The sequence below is a fragment of the Aphelocoma coerulescens genome, chromosome 6 (genome assembly GCF_041296385.1).
Source record: "Aphelocoma coerulescens isolate FSJ_1873_10779 chromosome 6, UR_Acoe_1.0, whole genome shotgun sequence".
Lineage (NCBI taxonomy): Eukaryota > Metazoa > Chordata > Aves > Passeriformes > Corvidae > Aphelocoma > Aphelocoma coerulescens.
The window spans coordinates 27,744,346-27,762,071 of NC_091020.1; the positions used below are offsets into that span (position 1 = coordinate 27,744,346).

The following is a 17,726-nucleotide window of genomic DNA, read 5'->3' on the forward strand; positions in this document are numbered from 1 at the left end:
TAATACAAAAGCAATGGCAAAATAACCAGAGTATTTCCATGGCCTGCCAATCCTGCCACATATGTGGTCATGAGAAAGGACATAAATAGAATCTACCCGGATAAAGAATGATTCCTACGTAGAGAGGAGGTACCCAGGAGAGGTGCCAGAGATGATCTCTGGCCCCTGCTATTTTATCTGTCTTGCTGAGGCACTTACACGGTTCCCATTGCTGTGATGCCAGAATATATAAGGACATACAGCTGTTCTTGCAACACTCAAATGGGGTGGACAGATTACATGGGTTATCCCGGGTCAGAAGTTGGAAGAAGATCATTGCACAAGCTTCACATGTTCTTGATGGGTAAAATATGTTTAATGACCATTCCCATATAAATCATCACCTAACCTCATTCCCAAAGCATCCAAGTGTTTCTCAAGTATTCATGCTAAATAGTCAAGAAGTCCCATCTTGGAGGTTTTATTGGACATGAACCAATGGCTGAAATGACTTGTAGCAACTTCTTTCAGTGCACAACAACTGCTCTTTTGCTATGGTTGTCAAAGTAAATATATTCCCTAAATGGTTCTAAATGTCTATTTCAGTCAATCATTTCAATCATAGAGTGCTGAGTAAGACTATATTTCCCCCATTGTCCATGTGGTGATGGGGGCAGCATTGTACCTGAAACTGCTTTGGAAGCAAAACTTCCCTGTTTACAAGCATGAAGAAGTTATCCCCAAAACATAAGTACATGAGGATGATCTTGTTAATTTACTGAAGCCAGCAGTGACATTTCTGCATGGGACCCAGGCATGTTACTGTCTACTCTGAGTGATGTAAGTTGAGTTTGATGACTGGGTGCCACCTGGTAGCTTCTCCTGTAGAGGCACCCGTTGCTGGTGGGCTGAGTAACACATTAGTGCATAAATTCTATACATGTGCTTTACCACAAGTGGGGGAATAACGTCCTTTATGCAATTGTTTATGATTCCCAGACAGAAATTTTTAGTATTTTTATAATTATCTGTAAGATGCCAGAATACTTACCACCCTGGTGGGATGTTGGGTAGGATAATTAACTTATTTGGAGCTGCTCTTAGATTGATGAATGTTGAGTCCTGCAAGAGAGAGAAAGATGTGATCCACTGACACTTGATTAACACACACCTATGTCATCACCTCTGCAGCCTTTACTGCAAGAAACAAGCAAGGCTGGATTGCCCAAAATTAATAATGGGTTTGGACAACACCTGTCAATGAAAAGCAATGTCTGTATGTTTACATCTTTTCCATTAAAACACCTTGTTTTACAGTTTCATCTAAAAAATTTTCATCCAGTACCATCTTTCTAGCACAATGAATTGCCCATCTTTTGGGAGCTGGACTAGATGACCTCTAAAGGTTCCTTCCAACCCAAACTATTCTCCAATTCAATGATTTTACTGATGCCAACACATGTTCATGCTCAATAAGCTTAGGCAGCAGTAATTTGCTTCAGACTTCATGATAATTTTTTAAAATAATTTTACTTTCTAAGCCAAATTATTTTTTATTCTTGATTTTAAAGCCAAAAGGATATATTGCAGCTACCTAGACAAAATCCTCATGACAGAAAACCTGCAACCAATAAAGGTACCAAGGCAAAAGCATACAAGAACAAATGTCATGAATTTCCAAATGCCAAAGACACATTCTGCAGCAGCACCATTGCAGCAGTGTCATGAAGGACGTTTTTAGCATGTATTTAATACATTTTAACTTTTACTGGTGACAGTTCAAGGTTAATAAAAATCAGAGGGGTTGGACTGGAACTGATGGCAACAGTGCTAGAGCATTTCACACAATGCACCCGTTCAGAGGACTTTAGAAGGCCATGGGCTTCATCTTTCATATCTTCATGCTGAAATATCTTGGCTATTTCAGCTGTAACCAATGTAAGCTTTGAGACTAATTTAATACATTAACCTTAATATGGTGCAGTCAGATGTAGGAACCAACAAAATCTAAAATGTTCTTAACAGGTTTTAATAGCATCTTGCACTAGAGCTGGTTGGATATTTTTGCATGAAAGAATGGATGGAATTATTACATAAAGTTACTCTTTATGGGAATTTTTGTTGTTAATCATCTCTTATTTAATCTAAAAATAAGAGCAATTTTGTCCCAATCACTTGCTGAAAAATGAAGATGCCAGCTCAGAAATACTGCAACACTTATGGAGAGAGAGGATGAGTTCACAGTTTAATAGTGAGAATTTAATATCAACAATATCAGTGTGTTTCAGGAGAGATGCAGTCCAAAGGCAGCTTCCTGTCTTCATTCTCCTCTTCCTGTCAATGTTATATGTTCTACAACATCTGCCCTGGTACAATGCATCTCGAGAGATTTTGTCTGACATAAAGTTCATGCATCTAAATGCATCTCCCCAGGCCTCTGCAGTGATATTTCTGAATAGAAAAGCTTTTCAGTTTTCTCTCTTTGAAATCTGTGCACAAATCTGTGATCACAGACTAACTTTTCTCTGTTCTGTTTACATGGGCAGCATTGCACACACACACGGCAATATTTCCAATAATTTCGGACATGCAGTTTTCTGCCAGTTTGAGGCAGAAAAGCACCAATAGATAATATTGACACAAATTAAAGTCCTGACTCTCAAACACTTGTTGAGCTGAATGGTTCCATCTCAGGAGGGGAATCTCAGTGATGCTGAAGAGGCCTGTGACTATGTATTACTCACAGGAGCCATGGTGCAAGACTGGAAATCCACTTCCAGCTCATTATGCATGTATGGTTTCTGTTGTCCTAATGGCAGGATCACACAGATACACACTTTAACTGTACAGCAATGGGAGTAACAAAGCCTACAGCCATTCAGCACCAGTGTAACAGCAATGTACTGCAGCAGACACCTCTCCACAGCAACTGGGATGAGCTGGTGGCTGCTGCTGTGCCATACTTCGAACCAGCACTTTCCATGGACAGGAAACAGGGCAGAATGAGAGCTGTGAGGAGTTCTCACATTTTTACATCAGCATGTCTAAGTGTTCACAACACACCTTCGAAATTTCCGGTTCAACCCCTGGATATTGGAAAGAATAAGATTGAAGATGCAATGGCAATAAAAGACAAGATGGAAAGATAGACACAGCTCACTCCAAATCAGAAGATTCATTATTTAGTCTTCTTAAATGTATCACTATAAGAAAGTAGATTATTATATACTAATACCTAGGAAAATCCAGTTGCTGATGTATCTAGTAGATATTCAGATGAGTGAGAACAGACTTGATGCTAATCAGGTGGGAAAGTCTGAAATAGCAACACAGAAAACCATTGTGGGTTCTTAATCTAGAGTTAACCATCTGGGGCAATATGGCATATGTTGTGACCATGATTGTAGCTCCAGCTCTAGCCTGAGAGGAGCTGTGATTCTGCCTCCCTGGGCATCTGTGAGACTTACAAGGTCTTCAAGGTAACAGCTGGTGCTCTAGTACAGTCAGAAGGGGTGAAAATTTGGAGGTTTTTTTAAAAGCATTATTAGCACAAAACTGGGGTAGACTTACAGGGACAAACAAGTTCTATAAGATTTGCCACACCTTGCTCTTCCATCTGCTTTGTCTGGGCCTCCTACAACCTAGAAAAATTGTCCTAAGTCCTGCTGAGTCCTGCTAATACTGCGAGATTACTGAGAGGCTAAGGAAAAGATGAACTGGACTGAAGGACCATCGCACTGGGTGAGCTTCACCCAGCTAAGCCTTGATATTTATATCTGTCTCTCACACTAGAAAGAAACATTCATTTCTAGGGCACAGTCCTCCTGATCCCAGAGTAGATGCCTCAAGCATCCAGATGCATTGCTCATAACAGGCTCTGAAGGACCCAGTTTCTCTGCACTGAATATAAAATTTGTTTAAGTTGACTATTCCAAATATAGACAAACCATTGACTTCTAGTCATGCCAAACCCCATCCCAGCAGACAACCTTGACAGTCCAGTGTTAAAGCAAATCAGTGAAGAGTTTATCTAGATGCACAGGACTGATAGGAAACCCTGAGATGTTTGTAGTTACCCAGTGCTACAGCTCATGGAAGTCAAAGCCTGGATTTTGAAATACAAGCAACTTCAGATTGATCATCAAAGGCTTTAACCAGCTCAAATCTCCTCCAGCAGAACTTTGCTGGTCCATCTTCCCTGCAGGGTTGCTTCTGTCCTTGGAGAAGACACTAATCCTCCCACGAGGATCTCCAAGGATCTTGCTGTGATGGACCTAATTATAGGTAATCTGCTGATGTACAATTAAATATACTCACCAGCACAATTTGTGGGGTGCATGGTATGTTCTACTATGCCAAGCAAAAGGATCTGACAGAGGACAGGAATGAATACCAGCTTGGACTGCAGGAGATTAGTGATCTGAAGCACCTGCTATGTGACAGAGACATCCAAGCTTGGATGCCAGTTCAAACAAATTCCTTTAAACGAGGATGCTTTGTCATGTAGTGTTAGGAAATACAATTCTTCGTTAATCAAAATTAAGGAATAATTTTTGAATATTTGCTTTTTACTAGAGACCAGAGGAGGAGAGAACAGAACTGCTAATCCACCCAGTGTGCTACAAATACTGTAAGAAGAGACAATTCTCCCAGTAAGGACACTGAAAGCTAAAAATATAAGGCAGAGGCTGAAGGGCAGCCAAATGCACAGGGTGATATTCCATGTCTGTGATCACACAGCTGGCTTGTGCCCAGGGCCTGTTCTCTGTCACCGCAGCACTGCTTAAATACATCCCAGAGTGTGACAGTACAAATGAAAGAAGCTGCTAGAGACTGTAGGGAAAAGGAGGGTTGCATGGAATGATGTCTTCACTGTCCTTAAGTTAACATGAAGCCAAAGATTACTGTCAGTGCAAGGGCACAGCTGGCAGAATCTGCTGCTAAATGACTGATCCCACCAGCACCAACCGAGGACTGATGGAACCAGCAGTGGGAGTGGATTATGAGCAGTCTCCAATTGGATCAGAAAGTTGTTTTACAGAAACCATGGCACAAAGCATTCCTTACTGAACTGGACACACAGGTCTGGAAAGGGGCTTTGTATTACCCCAGAGTTCCCCAAGTACTTCCAGTCTGAACACAAGGAGATGTAAAAAGCAGGAGTGTGTTCTACATAATACCACAGAGCCTTTCTGTCTTCTAAAATTTAACCAATAAAAAAAGCAACACAAACAAACAAACATACCTTAGCTGAAGAATCTTGGTGGGAAAGTCAAGTGGAAATTATGTCCTCACAAAAGTTTCTGCAACTGTCAAAGACACCCAGAGGTCAAAAATACCCAAGAGACCTCAGTGAGAACCATGAGTTTCAGAACAAAGTCCAAAATACTTTGTTCAAGCCATTTCTTCAAAGTTAGGATCAAATATGAAGCAGCCAAATTAAAAAAATAAAAACATCAAAGGACTAGTTACAGAATATGAAAAATCCAAAAAAACTGCACAATTCACGTGATTCCCTGTGCCAGGGCTAGCACCTAGCATGTACGTACTTGAACATAACAGGATTTGTTCCTATCCATGGACTACACAATGTATTTATGTTTGCAATTGAGGTATTGCACAATGCAATGAATAGCAAAGTAATAACAGAGAATAAATCAGTTTCCTTGGCACCAGGTTTTGGATAGGACTAATCTGCAAATAGCACATGATTCATTGGCAATTCCCTTTCATATGCTAATTTAAAGAGAATGATATAGAAGTTCATAAAATTCTGCCCATACCGACAGCTACATCCTGTTCAGACAACCAGTTTATATAGGTGTTGGCTGTGAGGTGTATTGTCCACTAACCAGGGTCCTGAGCCAAAGATATTTAACCAAAAGGAGTTCCCAGAGAAGGATGAGCATGGAATAAGTAAAGTCCTATCTTTAGGCCATTACATCTACGAAAAAACAACAGTCATCACATAAAAGCAGATTATAACCTTTAGGTGAATTAACAGCTACCTGTTTTACAGGTGGGAGAGAATTAATTTTTTCCAAAAAGAAGGCGGCAGGAGATTTGTTTTGGAAAGGCTGAATGCCCTCAGTATTAAGATCATAAGACTTAAGCAACCACCGTGGGTTGTTTCAACAAGAACAGCACAAGACATTCCAGCACAGCACAGGAGGATTCCTGGCCTCCATGGCATTCAATCAAGAAATGTGTCTTTTCTGAGCCTTGCTTTTCATTATTCTTTGTAAGAACAACACAGGGAGTAGAAATTTAGCACAGGGGAGGCAGGAGGTGGATGCAACGCACTTCCGAACACTGCCTAGTTAATTACAGCTGTGGAATCATACTCAATTGTAGCGTGAGCCAAATAGATTCCAGGTGTTTTTAATTACTTGTTGCTATATTAATGTTACTTCTATGGTGATTAGAAAAGCTGTGACTCAGAAAAGAGTCACCACAGGTATGACAAGTATTTCAAACTGGAAAGAAACACACTGGTCTTTCCTGATGCAGATCCACCAAGTGGTAAGGTGGTGAACATAAAAGGGAATCTTAGAGCAGATAAAAGAATATTCTACTTAACTCATGCATGTTAATAAATACATATTAAGACATGAGTAGCAAAGACTCTTGTGGGGGAACAAATTGATGAAGTCAGATCTGCCATGCAAGCGGTTCAGGAAGAACCCTTCTAAGCTGAGAACTCGAGTGAGTAAATCCCCACTGTCTGTGCATGACTGATTCCTGTATCTGCAGGTGGGTGCTTAGCTAAGGGTGTTTCACACCCACAGCTCAACACGCACACAGCAGGCTGCACCTCTGGCTCAGCTCAGGATAATACATCTACAGAGGCCTGCACACACTGAAGAAGTGCCTGCACACCCCTCCCTGGTCTGCCTTAAGAGCAGATCCCCCCACTGCTTGGTGCTCACTTGGCCTCCCATCTTACTTCTTTTTTCTCATTCACTTACCTTGTTGCATTTCTTTTGCCTTTCAGTGTTTTTCAAAATCAAATGAATACTATGCAAAAGCTGTGTTAGTGCAATGTTTACCCAGCAAGGTCAGGAAGATGGCAAAAGCTATCAGGCACACAAGGATGGGGGAGAAGTGCAAACAAGACCAGTTAATGTCAGACACTTCCGGAAGCATAGCCAAAGGCAGGGTCAGAGAGACCAGAACAGCTAAAATCACTCAAGTCCTATTCTGAGCACTGCAGTAAGGCTCAAAAAATACTCATGTAGATCATTCCAAATCTCAGGAGACTAAAAATATATTTAAATTTTCCCTTGCATTGTGTAAGGAAAGGATTTTCACTTGAGAAGCAGCTATTTCCTATAGAAGACTTTTGACCACAGAACACTGTATATCTCCTAAAGGTATCTCTCATTTTAGGGCAGAGTTAAAAGCAGGATGCAGAGGCTATTCTTCCACTCCCTATCAGCTGCTCGTTAGTTATTTAGAAACTCATTAACTTCCAAAAGAGACCTTGGACCTAATTAGTGCCTGGACTGATCAGCCTGGCCCTTTCTCTTTTACCTCTGCCCCTCAGAGCCTTCTACAATGATTAAAGGAAACCACACTTTTGTATAATTTAAAAAATGGTATTTTTTGAGCTATCGGGATCTGCACACAGCTGTTGAATTCAGTTCTGCCTTGGAGCTTACCAGACCACTCCAGAATCCTCCAGTTTGCTTTGGCACCCTAGTTCTTCATGCATACATGTATCACTCTTAAATCCTTCACTAAACCAAGCTCTGTAATTTCCTTTCCTTGGCCTTTCGTGCAAAAAAATCTGTTTTAACTGGGACTGAAGTGTCACCAAGGCCATTCAATCAACTGTAATGTTGGTGCTAATCCTGCAATCTTTTTAACACTATCAATAAGAGGGAAGTGAATAAAAAATGGACAAATTCCATCTTCCAAAATGATAATGTATTTTGCATGTAGATGTGTACCTTCCATCACAGTGAGGAAAAGAACTTATCAATATAATAGAAAAACAAGAGGACTCCTCACTTTAATTTCTGTCTAAGTGGGTGCAGTTAACACTCTCATTTTCAATAAGTATGAGCACTAAAAGATAAACTGTAAAAAAGCAAAATGAGAAAAGTTACAATTACAAAGCACAAGCACAGTCTTACTTGGGCTCTTATTCAGTTTAATGTCTGTAGCCAGTATCTGTAAATTATTTTTTATTTCTTGAATTTCTTCCGGTTTCTCAGAAATATATTTCACATTAATCATGTCTGCAGAAGAAAATAAAGGCTGCCATGCCCTGAAACTGGTCATTTTAGATAACTGGACATGGGATCCTCTGCTGCACAGCCACAGGTGCACTCACAGTCCAGCTAAAGCCATCATTTTCCCAGGTAATTGTGATAGTCCTTATTCACCAAAATTAGAGGAAGCAGTGCCCTTGCTCATGGACTATCAAAATAGTCAGTACAAGGGCTATAAAGTAGTAATACTACCCTAAGAACTCTGTAATTAATATAATTAATGTAAATGCTACCTAAAGACTCTTATCTTATTGTAGGTATGCACACAGTGTTACAGGAAGGCAAACTGAAGCTATTGTAATTCATTATCATAATTATATATTAATGATAACCCTGTATTTCTTTTTCCAAAACAATGTTTGGAAAACATCATCACTACAGCAACAGAAATTCCAGCAAGACTGAGGATAGTAAGATCCTGAAGGGTATCCTACTAGTAGCAATTAAATTAAATTAAATTAAATTGCAATCAAAATATTTCTCATCCTGGTAAAAATGATAAAATATTTCAACAAAACATGATGTCATTCCACACAAGGAATTTCTTAACATTGTATCTAAGAGAGCCATGAAGCTACGAGTCCATTTAAAATAACAGTCAGTGACCTGTTAAAAATGTTCCTGTTCTGGCATCCTTACCTTGAGTAGTCACATATTTACCAAGCTTGAGGCAAAGGTATGGTCAGACCACTGATTAAATATTTCCTGCATTCTACTGCTGTTTTCCTTAGGATTCCATATATGTGTGTACCCTGACCACATTTGCCTATTTTCCTGCTTTTTTACATTCTCATAAACAAATTTCTAATTCTTTATTAACTGTCCTTTGTATTCAAACACAATTTCACACACACACTCAGGCATTTTCAATTTCTCGAAGAGCAAGCTCTAAAAAGAAACATACTAAATAAGTGTGTTTTTCCTAAGTAAAAATTTCAGTCTATATTACTCTTGGGAGAAAAGACTTCTGCTTCAGAGAATTCTGGGATAGAGAAAACTTTCCCAAACAAGAAGTGCTTCCAGATTTGTAAGCCCAACTGACCAAATACCAGCCTTTCAATCCTGAAGAGCACTGCAGTATTTCCACATTCATTCTCTGTAGAATTTGGTTGAAAATTTGAAATAATGAATTCTATGGAAATACGGATTTATCCTAAAGATATACTTTCCTGACAGGATGGAGCATTATCTCCTTACCAGTTCTCATTTTTAAATAACTTCAGGGCAACAGATCCTCTTCAGAGTGAACACTGCTTTTCCAAATGGCCCTCTCTGCCAATATTCTCAGGGCAATAACTCTAAGCTGCCCTCAGCAATGCTGGAGGCTCCCTGTGCTTGCAGGATAAAGACCAATCTGAAGGATACATGGTGGGCTCAGCAGCCTTGTTGTAACGTAGTGTCACTGCAGACAAAGTAGCTTCATTGGAAAATGTACTGGGTGAAACATTTGAGTTGCTTTTTGAAAAGCTTTTCTGAGTGAAACTCAAAATGCAACAGATTTATTTGGCAAATACAGAGGAAGAAGCTTCCAGTGCTGATAATAGTGGGGAAAAGTCCATCAGTTTTGCGATGCTGAAAATAACTAGATGTAGATTCCTAACTAACTTATTTTAAAAATATGAGTTAGTCATCTAAATCACTTAGATCAATTTTTTTAAAAGGTATTTAGGTGCCAAGCCCCCTAGACTTAAGATATTTGCCCATAAACAGGAAGTTTTGCAGAGAATACCACATAACTTCAAAAAAAAAAAAAACAAAAAACCCACCAAAAAACTACAGCATACTGGCCAAGCAGAAAAAGCTATTACCATCACAATAGTCAACCATTTAAATAAATCATCAACATGATTGATCTTAGTGGCCTTTAATCCAAATGGCTCTTTTCCCAAGCTGTGCAGGACACTCTGTCCAGTATGTTGCATCTAAAAGATAATAACCGCTGTAGATAAGATGGGTGTATACAGCATTTAGATACAAATATCAGGGCTTGTCCCTGCACCTGAGCTACATTGTCCACTAGTCAGGATGCCCCCAACTTTGGCATGGACAGGCAAATAAGAGATAAGAGAACCAGAGGCACTGCTCAAAATGAGAGGCAAGGGCAGTCCACATATCAGAGAAGGCAAGGGCAGGTTCCCCTTTTACCCTGAGCTTCAGAAACCTCCCTGAAGAAGGCACAGAAATGAAATAGCAGAGTACAGTTTCTCCCTTTGTGCTTTGAGCTCCAGGGGCCAGGCTGTACCTGGCCTCCTCACTTCAAGAGAGCCTGGTTAGACTGAGACGAAAGGGTCCAGGCTGGCTGTGACTGCGCAATAACGCAGGAAGCACAAGAGCCTTTATCTCCTTCTCTTTGGATACTCATGATTAAAAGAGCTTTAAAAGGTGCAAAACCATGCATGTATAACCTGATATCACAGCAACAGCCGGATACCAAGGAATCATGTTAGCTGACCACCATTGTCTGCCCAACACCAGCTCCTGTCTCTCTGCCCACAGAGCCTTATCTGGCTGATGTCATACTGCTGGTGAGAGGAGCAGAGGTGAAAAAGCAAGCAGGAAACCACCATGGACACCTGCACAAAGCCAAGGACTGTTGGAAGGAAAGATTTACAACCAGAATTTCACACACAAGCATATTTAAGTAGCACGGGCAAAGTCATGAAATGAAGGAGATTGATGGAGCAGCAATGTTTTCTGAGCTCAGTGGAAGGGGTGACTGAACAGAAGGGTGGTGGGACAGGAAACATGGAAGGAGGTGTGAAGATGAGAATACCAGAAGGTGGCATTATGTAGTGACACCTTCAGACATTGTGGGTTTAGTGGCATATTGGACAGACGATAAGTGTTGCAACTACAACATGAGAAAAATGAAGACTAGGAAGTGGAGAAATGAGCTGGTACAGGAATTCTCAAGGCTGCCTGAAAGGCTTGAGGTCATCCTGCAGCTCGGGGTCTCATCTGAGTTGGCTCCTGACAGGAGGTACAGAAGGAGGGGAACATACGGCATTTGTTGTCCCAGAGAGTAACATGTTTGCAAACTACTTGTTACTAGCCACAAGATTAAGGCTTGGAAGAGAAGTTAAAAAAGTCTGGATGATTGAATTTACTTCACTCACATCTGCTATTCCTGAGTGACATAGGCTTTGATCTATTATTACTTACCTGACAGTAAATTATCTACATTATTAGTTAATGAATGTATTGACAAAGATGCAAGAAAATTATGTCCTCAAATCATTGCTGGCTTGCTAAACAGCAATGCTAAATAAATTATTATGGATAATGCAGATAATCAGAACAGGCCAAGGAAGGGTCCAAAAGATGGGGCACCATTCAGAGGAGGGTGAGATGTCCTCATCAGATTTCATAGGTCACTTTGCCTTTCTCTGTCACGTGTGTCTGTTTATAGTACACCACTAACACCATCTCCTGGCCGGTTGGTGTCTGTACTAAAATCTTTATAAAGGTCTCAGAGAGCCTGAAATGAAAGGTATTTCAAACATAGAAACCATTGTTGTCATATCTTCTCTACATTCATATTCACTGATTTCACTTGTGCCAAAATAATGCCATACCCATCCCCAGAATTAGAAGTAGAGTGTGGGCATTCCAGCTACTTTTTTTTTTCCAGAGGGTTTCCAGGAAGATGTATCAGAATACTCTCAAATCAGCTTACATTTTCAGACCTGACTGTTGATTTGGTTATATTTTGTTTTGGAGTCCACTGAGAAAAAACAAAACTTTTATATTAAGAAAAAGCCTGTGAAAACAGATCCTTTCCCAGTGTTTGAAATACAGCACTTTAAGCCTTACACACTTTCTGAAACATCAGTAATGTATCTTCCCAACCTATTGCTGTAAAATATTCAGTATTCCCTGTTCTTTTTACTTTTTTTTTTTAAGATATCAAGAACATCCAGAGATGCAGAGAGTAACTCTTCAACTTCATGTGCTTTTGGTATATCCAAGTAGTCAACAGATCAAAGTCTGTCTATTTACTGAATTTATCTAGCTGTTTTCAAGCATTTAAGGATTTGACATCTTCTTGATCTTTTAAAATCTTACATATCTGTAGATGTCCGGTATAGCATGTTAAGGCATTACCTTGGAGATTGCTCAGGGTTTATTGCTCCTATATATCAATTGGCCCAGACACCTTTCATTTCAAAATCACTTAAGAACTGACTCACTGCTCTAGGAGCTTCAGCTTTCAAGACCATGTTTAGCTTTCAAGATCATATTTCCAGAAAAGAAATCATCAGAATCAGCAACTTGAATTTTTGTCTTTAATTCAGGAACATAAGGTCAGCTTCTAATTTTAGCTAATCTCAGAATAAACAAACAGCAGCAGAGCTTCCTGCATTATTAACAGCATAATCAATCTGGAGTCTTGAGCACAGTCTGTCCTGGAGGATTGAGTACTTGGAACTATAGTGGGTGACTGTGGAGAACAACTCTATGAATCCCTTGGAAGGTAATCAGATTGTTGTACTCCTGAGGGATTTTCATAAAAGGGAACTGCAGTGTCATACTTTCTGGAATAGCTTGTAGGAAATACTGCATGAATGCCATTGGTATATGATAATTGCAAACATTTTTCAGATGACCCCATCGCTCTGTTCAGCCAGCTTGGATCAAAAGGATGGTTTGCTGCAGGCTGCGTATTTCCTCCAATTCCATTACTGTAAGCCACACCAGAAGAGAGAAACTGTCATTTTAAAAGCTAGCAAATAGTACTTTTGCCCAGGATGATTGAATTGATTTTGAGTGATCAATGCAACACCAGCTACAGCTCAGCAGAAAAAAACATAAAGATGTCAGCTTTCTCACACCTGAGTATCTGAGGGAGCCCATGAAAATCTCTGAAGAGCTGTACAGGGGCAGTACCACAGCCACCTCTTGCATTTGGTGTTTAAGTGAATATTACGAGAAATACTATCTCCAGCCAATTAAAAAAGTAAGATCTGGGTTTTATTTGGTATTGGTTGAGTCATAATGCAACAAGTTTATGAATACCCAACTGAGTGCCTGAAACCTTTAGATCAATTGCTCTGCTCCATGCCACTGCATGAAGCTGTAACATCTCCCTGCTGCTATGAAACATGGTGAATGGAAAGAACCATCCCAGTGGATGTCATCAATAGTGTGTGGGTGCAATTTGAAGAAAACAATACAATTTAACTGATCTGAAATTTTGTCTGTTATCTGTTGGAAGTCTCAGAAAGTGACCTTTATGGAGGCTGAGTGCTAAAGAATGTGTTTTGACAAAGTGGGAAGAAAAGCTTTGTTTATGGCAGCAGAAGAGGCAAATCCACTGAGACTGGTAATGGATTGTGAGTCACCAAACCATTGTCAATAAGCCATAAAGGCCAGTAGGAATGGTAAACTGACAAACAGGGGGAGTTTACAACTTTAGGTGGCAAAAGAGCCTCTGAGATAAATAGGAGTCCTCTGTTCCAAAAAACATGGCCTGGCCCTCCAGGCAATCATTCCCACAGCTCCCCAGAAAGCTTTTCTCAGTCACAGACAAACCCATCCAGAGTCTGCTTGGACACCTTCTGCTTCAAGCTGCCTACTCTTTCAATGGCACAGGAGAAGTAAGAGCAGGCTGGGCAGCTCAAGAGCCCTACACTGGGCTTTGCCTTTCTGTAGCTCAGTTCCATTATCTGCAAGACAGAGATAATGGTACTAAGATTGTGATAAGCATTTTTATGATCAGTTTACAAGCACAGCACCAGCTAATTAATGCAGCTGAGTTTGATACATGTAGCTCTCAGAGCCACATAACGCTATAACAGATCCCTTTCACAGCAAAAGAGACTGTCTCCAAGGATGATGTTATCAGACTGCCAAAAATCACAAACTTTCAAAAATGAGGACAACACTGGTATAATGGATACAGTGTGCTAAGAAAAGTAGGTCTAAGAATGAACTAGCAGGATTATGTAGCTTGGGAAACCAAAACTGTGATTTTAATCAGCCTCTGCCGCTGATAGAAGTGCAAAGGTTTGTGTTTGGTTTGAGATGGCAGCACTACAGATACTGAAAGTTTATTTCATAGGGAAAACAAATGGATCTTAACTCTTCAAAGGACAGGAATTATGGTGAGCATTTTAAGAACCCAATTTTTACCAGTCCTTCATGTGTGCATTCCTATTGGGGTCCCACAAAGCAGGTTTATAATTCAGGTGGCTCAGACCATGGGGAAATAAGGAAGCTGAAGAAGGGCTCTTACCTGTAGCTCAGGTAAGGGTAAGAGGTGTTAAAGAGGGCACAGGAGCAGTCCAGGCTCCCAGGGCAATACAGATTGCAAATCTGAGGAAAGGTTTCCCACCTTGGCAACGTGAGGCACTTCCAAGCTACGTGGCAATCAAGTCCTTTATTGTAATTTAGCATTCCTCCTGCTTCTGAAATTTCTTTATCAGTTTGCCCCTTCATTTGTCCTAGCTTTATTTTTTTCTTACTTAACCATATTTTTAAAATAAGCAGCATACATTTAGGGTCAGTTTCTTAGCAGTCAATGGAATTGTCACTGAGGGACCTCAGAGGATAAATTTGCCTTTAGTATACTTTTTGTGTTTCACTGCACTGCAGTCCTGTTTTTGTCAGGTTTTCTGTAGCAAAGCATGCTGGCTGGGTGAGCAGCATTATTTATGGCCAACACACATGGCCAGGAATCAGGCAGAAGATCAGACAGCAGCTGCAGACTCTTCTAAAGTTATGGTCACATATCCCACCCAAGCTGAGAAACATCATATTTCAGCAACCTTCCCAGCATCAGTGGGATAAAGCCCAGAAAAGAGAGCATTACTGCAGCAAGAGAAGCAATGGTCACTGTGTCAGAGCCAGCTGCCAACCTGAGAAGATTAAACTAATGAATGACACAAAGACTCCATTCTTCCTTGTTTCTCATCTTCCTCTTAAAGTCCTCCCCCACAAAGAGTTGAGATCCTCACCCCACACTGCCAAGAGATCAAGACCTGTTGTTGAGATAACAAGAACTAAAAGGTTTACAAGGTGTTATACAGGATGGCATGGTTGAGATCCAAAAAAGCACTTAAGCACCTCAGAAGACATTTAGGCCACATTCAGGTGATTACAGAATGCCCAGCAATTACAGAATGCCCCCAGCAATATCATCCAATTATAAAATACTTAATCCCTGTGTTCTCAACAGAAAATCCCTGCAGTTTTGCTCTGGCACATACCAGGGACAGCAGCTCTGGACACTCTGGAGCCCAGCAGCCACAGACACACCCTCTTCAAAGAAAGCTGGAGGAGACAGGTCTGGTGGTCAGAGCCTTTACTCAGGATTCCAGGAGACCCAGATGCAATTCCGGCTTATAGAGATCAAAGCTATCTTTCCCCAGAAGTGCTCCAGCTTCTACCTGGAAGCTGTCTTTGGGCACTCAGTGAGTAATTGGAGGCTGCTGTGCAGACTGGAGCAGGCTCAGGTATGTGTGCTGCTGAGTGTGCAGGGCTGCTTGGGCTCCCAAGGCAAGCAAAAGGGAATGTCAAGCCAACCAGAGCAGCGTGTCTGGCTGGTCTCCACTCAGATGCCCACACACAGACATCCAGTGTCATTTAAGACATCCTTGACTACCCTGCCTGACTTCCAGTTCCTACTCCAAAACTGCACGAGTGTCCTAGAGGTCCTATGTCACAGGATATCTTGGGCCAAGTTAAGAGTAAAACAAGTTTACTCATCTGTAAAGTTACAGATGTTTGTGCAGGTATCTTAACGATCTTGGCACCTGTTAATGCAATACATGCCTTGTTTAGACAAATTAATTAAGAACATGGTAAGTTTAGGCGTCTCCAACTAGAGGCAGTCCAAGGATGAGTGAGGTGTCACATGACCAGTGTAAGTCATCAGTTCTGGTCTTGCATGACCTGTTTTACATGTCTCATATATTCATTAAATCAAGCACCATGTCTTTATTAAATCAAGCTCCAAATCCTTATCCTTCATAACTTGCTAGCTCAAAGACATCCCATAAAAAAATACACCAAATAAAGCACTTACCCACACAAAGGCTTCATGGAAACTCAGCTGGAAACTGGTGTTCTGTTCCAGTAGAAGCAAACTGCAAAACAGGCAGGACTTTGCTGGAGAAGCATCCAAAGAACATTAAATATGCTGGCAAAGCTAAACAGCAGTAGGATCAGGCATTCAAATGAACATGAAATATGATTATTTATGTCAGCCACAATTTCATGTTCATCAAGATTTGCTGTTGTAAATATCTCTCTTGAACAGCAGAAGTGTCAAGGGAATGCTTCTTCACCTGAGAGACTGTCCTCACCCACACCCCAGGAGTGCATGTACCAACAGCAGCACTGTCTCACCAAGCCCGTGGCTGCAGGTGATTGCTGAAAAACTGTGATTCAGCATTGCACAGTTACACAGACAGCTAATGCATGAGGAAGTCAAGAGCAGAAGTCAAGAGTCTCTTCTGCTGGCCCGAACATCCATCTCTGATTTTTATGTGACTCTTCCACAAAGACAATTTCCTCTGATTTCCCCTTCTTCTGATAGGTCTTGTGGAGTTACTGAAGAATATCAGGGGACGTAGGCTGCAGGATATCTGTGGCTCCCAGGTTCTCTGTGCATACATGCATTGTTCTATAATCTGCTCACAAGGCTAAAACATTTACAGAATAGAATCATAGAATCATTTAGGTTGGAAAAACATTTAAGATATTCAAGTCCAACTATCCTAACTGCCAAGTCCACTGCTAATCATGCCCCTTAGGGCCACATCTACACGTGCCTCCAGGGATGGTGACTCAGTCGTGCTGAAGTGAGTGACCAACCACGTGCCATGAGTAATAAACTACTGGAAAGGCATTTAGACTGTAAAAGGCAATACAATCCTAAATCCATAAGGTATTTATGACTTGAGGGAATAAGTCTACACAGCACAGCTCAATTAGGTTTCAGGAAAATTTGAGTGCACTAACCCAGTGCTGCACTTCCAAGAGGATCCATTCACTCGGGTCAGGCCAAATATAAATGTATGGATGTCTCTATGACTGTGGGATAAATATACCCCTTATCTCAGACAAAACTGAGTATGTCAGGTTTTGGTGTGTGGAAACACCATCATTTATACATTGCAACCTCTAAATGTGTGTCAGCAGATCTGCCTTCCCCTGGAATCAGCTACCTGTCTCCATCGATCCTCATTGTCCCATAAAGTCCTTCCACATAGCTAAGGGACTCTTCAGGTTTATTTTTTTGTCCAAAGCCAGTGAAAATTGGATGTTGCAATATCCCTTCCAGGTTCAAACAGCAGAATCTCATTTGCTTCATGTAAGAGCCAGACAGTTGATACTCACACAGCTTTCCATCACAATGTGAGGAACAAGGCTGGAGACACAAGCTGCCCTTGTAGGTGAAATCCACAATACGGCTTTCATTTGCTCTTGGTTGAAATCTTTACAAATACTTAGATTGCTGAGATGATT

The 17,726-nt window shown here is 40.8% G+C and overlaps 1 protein-coding gene across 3 annotated transcripts in view; it reads right to left on the reverse strand.

The window, feature by feature from the left end:
* GPAM (glycerol-3-phosphate acyltransferase, mitochondrial) overlaps positions 1-6,965 on the reverse strand; it is a 49,041-nt gene extending 42,076 nt beyond the window's left edge. Inside the window, exons 1-2 of one of the 3 annotated variants that reach the window (XM_069020020.1) lie at positions 6,948-6,965; positions 1,031-1,101 (exon numbers count right to left, since the gene is read on the reverse strand). The gene's annotated coding sequence lies outside the window, so the exon portion shown is untranslated. Of the gene's footprint in view, positions 1-1,030; positions 1,102-5,224; positions 5,540-6,947 lie in introns of those variants that run through there. The other 2 variants (XM_069020019.1, XM_069020015.1) reach the window with 2 other exon arrangements.
* Positions 6,966-17,726: the final 10,761 nt, after the last annotated feature.